Genomic DNA, 7,700 nt, shown 5'->3' with positions numbered 1-7,700 from the left:
TTATGATGGGGACCATCCAGCTGGGTTCTTGCCCAACCTTTTGTGTGGTCTCTTTTATTTTGATGCTTGGCTCTGCCAAGCGTTCCACTGGTACTACCCCCAGCTCTTCGATTTCGCTGTCCGAGGCTAACTTAGCCAGACAGTCCGCGTGAGCGTTCTTTTCTCGGGGGATTCTTTATATTTTATAGTCCGTGAATTCGTGGAGTAGTTCTCGGACTATTGTTACGTATGCGGCCATCCTTTCGCCGCGAGTTTGGTATTCTCCGGAAACTTGGTTTACGACCAGCTGAGAATCGCCGTAGACTTCCACCCTCTTGGCTCCTACAGCTTTAGCCAATTTTAGCCCTGCTATCAGGGCCTCATATTCGGCTTCATTATTCGAAGCTGTGAAGTTGAATCGGAGTGCTGCCTGGAGCCGCAATCCAGTAGGTGATATCATAGCCACTCCGGCTCCCGAACCGTTCTCATTAGAAGCTCCATCCACAAATACTCTCCAAGTGGGGATGGGTGGCTCCGGTGTATTGGCTGCCGCCTCGGCTTCATTACATTCGGTGATGAAGTCCGCCAAGGCTTGGCCTTTTATGGAAATCCGGGGCACGTAATGTAAGTCGAACTGACTCAGCTCCATCGCCCACTTGAGGAGCCTTCCGGATGCTTCAGGCTTCTGGAGAACTTGCCGGAGTGGATGATTGGTCAAGATTCTGATCGGATGGGCTTGGAAGTATGGTCTCAACTTCCTTGATGCCATCAGGAGGCAGAATACTAATTTTTCAATAACCGGGTACCTTGTCTCGGCCCCTACCATGCGCTTACTAACATAGTACACGGGGTGCTGAATTTTTTCTTCCTCCCGGACCAGTGCAGCACTGACCGCATGCTCGGAGACGGCCAAGTAAAGGAACAAGTCTTCTCCAAGGACGGGTTTTGATAGGATAGGAGGTTTGGCCATGTGGTCTTTTAACCTTTTGAATGCCTCCTCGCATTCATCTGTCCATTCGAACTTTTGGCATTTCTTCAGTATGTTGAAGAAGGGTATGCACTTGTCCGTGGACCGTGAGATAAAGCGGCTCAGTGCGGCTACCTTTCCGGTCAAACTCTGCACGTCCTTATGTTTCTTGGGGGATGGCATGTCCAGGAGAGCTTGGATTTTCTCCGGGTTCGCCTCGATCCCCCTTTGGCTGACTATGAAGCCCAGGAATTTTCCCGACTTGACCCCGAAGGTGCATTTTTTCGGATTGAGCTTCATGCCGTATCTCCGGACGACTTCGAAACATTCCTCTAAGTCGTTTGCATGGCTGTTGCATGCTTTGGATTTGACGAGCATGTCGTCTACATATACCTCCATGTTTCGTCCCAGGAGGCTTTTAAACATCCGGTTAACCATTCTTTGATAGGTTGCTCCGGCGTTTTTCGATCCGAAAGGCATGACTAGGTAACGGTATACCCCCTTATCGGTCCCGAAGCTAGTGCACTCGGTCCGCCGTATGCATTTTTATTTGGTTGTACCCAGCAGAGGCCTCCATGAAAGACAACAGCTTAAATCCGGACGTGGCGTCTACCATCTGGTCGATCCTGGGCAGCGGAAAGGCCTTTGGGCAGTGCTTTGTTTAGATCCGTGAAATCTATACAAACCCGCCAGGTCCCGTTCGGCTTGGGCACCAGGACCGGATTGGCCAGCCATTCCGGATAGTATACATCGCGGATCATGCCATTGGACAAAAGTTTATCCACCTCTTTCTCTAAGGCCTCGGCTTTCACCGAGTCGAGCGGGCGTCTCTTTTGCTGGACAGGGGGCATGTCCGGGTTGACATTGAGTACATGGGTGATGACATGAGGGCTGATGCCGGTCATGTCTTCTTGGCGCCATGCGAAAATGTCGATGGCGCCCTTCAGTGTTTTTATTATTTTATCTTTTTCCTCCGGATCCAGGCTTCTCCCTATCCGGAGTACTTTGGTGGAGTCGTCGTCGCACACTGGTATTTCTTCGACGTCCTCTATTGGTTCTACGACCCTTTCGGACCCTATGCGAGGATCCAACTCGTCCTCTTCAGCCTTCTCTATCTCAGGGGGCCCCCGGACCATGAGTACTGGCAAGTGGGTGGCAACATTGTAACATTGCCTGGCCTCTCCTTGATTTCCCCTCACCGTTCCGACTCCGGCTTCCTGGGTAGGGAATTTTAGGCATAGATGTCGGATTGAGGTTATTGCACCAAAGTCGACGAGGGCCGGTCGGCCTAAGATTGCGTTGTAGGCTGTTGGACAGTCTACCACCACGAAGGTGCAATACTTGAATGTGCTTTGGGGGGTATCGGGGCACAGAGTGACCGGGAGCCTGACTTTTCCCATCGGGATTAGCGTCGTCCCGTTAAACCCTGTGAGCTGCGATCCACTAGGCGAGAGGTCCCGGTCGGTCAACCCTATCGCAGTGAAGGCTTCTTTGAAGAGCAAGTTCACGGAACTCCCGTTGTCAATCAGGACCCTAGCCACCACCTTATTTGCGATGGGGGTCTCTATGACCAGCGGGTCGTGATGAGGAAAACGCACCGCCTTGGCGTCTTCTTCCGTGAACGTTATGGGTTGGTCCATTAGCCGAGGCCTTTGAGCCGGGAGTTGAGTGACCTCCCACACCTCACTGTGTCTTGCGGCCTCGGCATATCTCTTTCGCTCCTTGCGAGTGTTTCCTCCGATATGGGGACCTCCGGAGATCATGGCTACCCGTCCATTAGGCCGGGGCGGTAGTTCGGGTATATGCTGGGTGTCACCTGCGGGAGCAGCTGGAGGCAATACTCCTGCTATACCCCCTGGTGTTCCCGGAGGCATACCCCCTGCCACCTGCCCTGGATTAAGGTGGGGCAACCTATTTTTGATCCACTCATAGAGGTGGCCCAAACGGATCAAATTCTCAATCTCGTCTTTGAGATTTTTACACTCATTGGTGCTGTGACCAATGTCGTTGTGGTACTCGCACCTTTTACTCGGATCTCTCCGGGAGCTGTCTTTGTACAATGGCTGTGGTCTCCGGTAGTGCGTATTCTGCCTTGTGGCAAAATATACACGTTCCTGAGAGTCCGTGAGCTATGTGTACTGGGTGTATTGGGGTGTGTACCCCTTCTTTTGGCGCTTCTCTCCCGTTCGGGTGCTGCCCTTGGAGGACCTTTTGCTCCTCGACCCCTGGGTAGGGCCTGTTAAGCTAGCAGTCGGGGCAGCCTGTGAAGGGGTCCGTCCATTCACCCCGGACGGGTTGCCGTAATGGGAAGATGCCGGGGCCAAAGCTTGGCCCTGGCTGTATCCGGAGTAGCAGAGAACTGTATGCCACTTACCGGAGGGGTCGCGGTCGGGACAGTACCCGAGGGCGATACTCCTGGCATGTATCCCGCTATCCCGGTGGGATAATAGCCTCCGTAAGCCACGATCTGGGCTTCTTCGAGGTTAATATATTTTTGGACTCGCTTCGGAAGTCCTGAAGGCAAGCAGCGCCTTCTTGCTGTAATTCGTTCCAGAAGGGAGTCCCAGTGTGGATTCCTGCTTGGAGAAGCGCAAGCTGTTGTCCGTCGTCGACCTTCTTGGTCTTCGAGTCTTCCTCTCGGAACCTCTTGATGTAATTCTTCAAGGTCTCGGTGGGCAGTTGCTTGATGTTGGTCAAGGCACTAACCTCCAAGTTGACCTTCCTGGCAGCGACAAACTGTCTCCGGAAGTTGGTTTGGAGTTTGTTCCAACAACCCACCGATCCTGGTTCCAATTTCTTGAACCATTCCTCTGCCGATCCGCTCAGAGTGAGGGGGAAGCATAAGCATTTGGCGTCATTGCTGACCCGCATGATCGTCATGACCGGTTGAACCGTGACAAGTGATCACCGGGCCGGAGTTCCCGCATATGCTGCCATTTCGGGCATTTTGAAGTTTTTAGGGAGCTCCGCCTCCAGGATATGTTTGGCACAAGGCTCCCGATCCTCACTGTCCGAGTCGGAGTCATCTCCCTTCTGCCTCCGGGAGACTCGAGCGATATCTTTTCGAAGTATGGCAAGTTCTGCCATAATCCCTTCGTTTACAGTACCCGAAGAGACTACGGGCCTGTATCTTTTTTGGTCAAGGTGGTCCCGGAGGTCACCTTGATTCCCATTGATTTGATTTCTCAGATCAATGGGTGGACATCTCTGTCCTCTTCTTCCTCTACTCCCTGGTTCCTGGTGCACGGAAACGCTTTTCCGGTCCCCTCGATCCTGAGGGCCAAGACTCCCTCTTTGGGGCTTGCCCCTCTGCGGACCTTTCCCTTTAGGGAAATCCGAGCGGACCTTTCGCGGATCCTGCGCCTTTTTCTTTCGACCGGGGTGCGAAGTAGGGTTTTTTGTTTGGTTTTCCTCAGCAGGGTGCCTTATAGGGCTAGGTTCCCTAGGCCTTTGCTGCTGGGAATTAGGCGAAGACGTTGCTGGCTCCCCGTCGAGTCCAGCGGCCATCGCCTTGGGATGCACGTGAATACCAGCTGCCTCCATGGCTTTCTGCATGGCTAGCATCACTTCCTGCATTTTTTGATTTTGCGCTTTCTGAGCTTCGATCTCAGCTTCATGATCGATAGCTTTTTGTCTAAGGAGCACCAGTTCCGAGTAGCTTCCTCCGTCGTAGGCATACTCGTCGAGGTGTTCCTCGTAGTTTTCATCGGGAACTATTTCTTCTTCTTCTTCCTCGGACTCCTCTGCTGCCCTTGAGGCTACATCTTCCTCATTGGGATCTTGAGCGTCTTCTAGAGGGCGAGGATGACGTGTAGCTCTTGTCTCCACCATTGTCGTGAAGTTAAATGCTTGTTGTGAAGCAGCTTTCCTCAGCTCTCAATGAAAGCACCAATATGTTGACCGAGGTTTTCGGCAACTATTAAAATATAATTATAATAAGGAGCTGTAAGAAAGTGAGATGAAGACTTTTTACGTGGTTGGGGCGTTAATGAGCCTTAGTCCACGAGCCACTGCTATTAATGGATGTATTTAATACAGATTCTACACTTGAGAGAATATTTTTCTCTTAAATACAGAGAATGTTCTTGGTGAGTTTTTTTCTCTTCTTGCTCTTTTGCAACCAAGATTCTCGACCCCATTAAATGAGCTTTGAGGGGGTATTTATAGTGTTTTGGTGGGGTAATCCCTAGAATTGTTCTTACACATGTGTCTGTAAGTATCCATAAAGTTGGGCATTTCCGATGAATATACCATGGGTAATGCATGGTCAAATCCCTAGGTGCTGTAGGGTTTTTATGGAGAATGTCCTTTTTGTCTTGTGATTGACGTGACTCTTCGCAGAGTAGCCGTCGCTAGACTTAAATGATCATTACTGTAGCGCTGCTGTTCGGGGGTTGTGCCGTCAGACTTTATTGCGTGTTACAGTTCCAACACGCTTCCTCCCATGCAGCATTAAATGCGACTTGATTGCTCGGGAGAGACCTGACATATCCCGGAGAGCCTTCATGCTATACTAGCTTCCTGGAGTACCTTGTACTCCGGGTGTCTCCTCCGGGACCCATGCTAACACCGCTTCCCGGTGGCATAAAAAGACTTAGCAAATCTTTTCAAGTTATCTGATCCACGTGTCCCCTCTCGACTGGTCCACGTATTTTGGGCGAATTTTGGAGCAACAAGGTTAAATTCAGAGGTTTAAGCTTGTTAGATTAGGGTTATTTAAAGTTGTTTTGATGCATGATTATTAGGTTGAGCAAGCTATAGCTTTTTATATGCAAAAATGTGATTTTTGAAGATATGTTGTGAATCTGTTACTGTGATGTTGCTATTGTTTTGATTAGCTTTCAGAGGTGATTTTATGTATGTTTATGTAGATTTGAGTGGGTTTGAATGCATGCTAGGTGGCTTTGCTCAAGTTTGAGTTTAGAACTCAAAGCTTGAGCTTTAATGGCAAATTTTGATTCTGTGCATGAAGCTTTGTTTTATCACCTGGAAAATGTTTATTAGGGTCTAATTAGCAGGTCTGGAAAGTTTGGTTGAGTTTGGAAACGTTTTGGTTGGAGAATTGATTTTTGTGGTTTTTCTGGGTAAAACCGGCTAACCGGTTTTACACTGCTTGTAAAACCGGTTACCCGGATTTTGCAGTAGGGTGAGAAACCGGTTTTTCTCAACTTGTCGTTTCGTGCTAGTTTCGGGTTTTCAGACAGTTTGTTCTCTGCTAGTTTGGGGGTATTTTGTGTTAAGTTACAGTAGGTTAAGTTTGGCTTTAGAACCTTTGTCCCCGTTGTGATTTAGCGTGTCACTTATCGGTGTTGTGATTTTTACGGTTTAGGAGCCCGTACTGCCGTCGGCTAAGTTCCGGTCGAGTTGGCCGGCACACTCGAATTCGGAATCCAGGTAAGATTAGTATAACAGTATGCATATGTAGATTACATGTTTAGCGTGCATGTAGGAAGCCTGTTAGATTACATTAGTTATGTATGTTGGCTTCGAACCATCCAACCCTGTCACGTCGGTACAGGCTGGAGTATGACCAAGAATGAGTATGACCGGCTCGACCGATCAGCCGACATTTGGTTGGTGGTTCCGTGCTATTGACCTATCCCGTCTGCAGACAGCCGGAGTATGACCAGCAGCGGAGTATGACCGGTTTGACCGATCAGGAGGATACTTGTCAATAGTACCGTCCCTGTGAACGTTCAAAACTCAGTACCATGTTGGACATGGCAGTAGTGGCTCAGTACCATGTTGGACATGGCAGTAGCGGGACTCAGTATCGTGTTGGACACGGCAGTTAGAATTATGTATGAGTATTATTATGCTTTTCTTCCTGAGTCTGTCGACTCACAGTTTACGTTTATGTGTAGGTAAAGGCAAGGCTATAGCTGATGGACCGTGAGCGAGCTTATGAGATTGTACATGTCGGGGCGGTTAGGCCTGGAGCGTACGATCCTCGGGACAGCAAGGCTGATTTTTGTAACTGGTCGTTAGACGACCCTTATTTTATGTAACAGTTAAACAGTTAAAACTTTTTGTAAATAATTTTATAATCGGGATCCCGAGTCTTTTGTAATATTGTTTTATAAGTTTAATTAAAAAGCAAAATTTTAATTAATCACGTTTTTCCATAAACCTCGTTGATTAGCAACGAGCTGCACAGTACGTTTAAAAATCACGTAATACGCCTAAGTTAGTTAGGGTGTTACACCTATTGTCTCCATTTTTTCTCCTCCAAAACACCAATTTTGTTCACCAAACATTATCATCCACAACCAAAACCCAACCACCAATTTCAGAGAAGCTCATTGGAAATCCGGGGTGCAACCATATTTTATTCTTCAAGTAAGTTTTTTTTTTCTCTCATAACAGTGGTGTTTTGAGAGAAATTAGTTTGGATTGTGTTGTTTGATTACTGTGGAGAACTATATTGGCTGTTGTGGAATTATTGCTGGGATTTCATTTGAGTTTTTGTTAGAAAATAATTTGGGAAAAGAGGAAAATACAGGGGAGGTGCTGCCCAAATTTTTTTACACTAAAAATTATTATTGGCTAATTGATTGGTATGGCAACCAAAAGAGTCAAAACACGAGCTAACCGCTGCATGCAAGGTTCATCATCACATGCCCCTAATCCTCAAGATGATCAAAATCAATAAATTACAAGGTTTGTGAATAACCCAGCGGCTAAAAGGTATGAGAAGTTGATTAAGAGGAGTATAATTCGGGAAAGGGGTTTTGAATATCAAGATACACCTTTT

Source organism: Cannabis sativa, chromosome 2, assembly GCF_029168945.1.
Source record: "Cannabis sativa cultivar Pink pepper isolate KNU-18-1 chromosome 2, ASM2916894v1, whole genome shotgun sequence".
In the NCBI taxonomy this organism is placed as follows: Eukaryota; Viridiplantae; Streptophyta; class Magnoliopsida; order Rosales; family Cannabaceae; genus Cannabis; species Cannabis sativa.
This window is presented reverse-complemented; position numbering follows the sequence as displayed.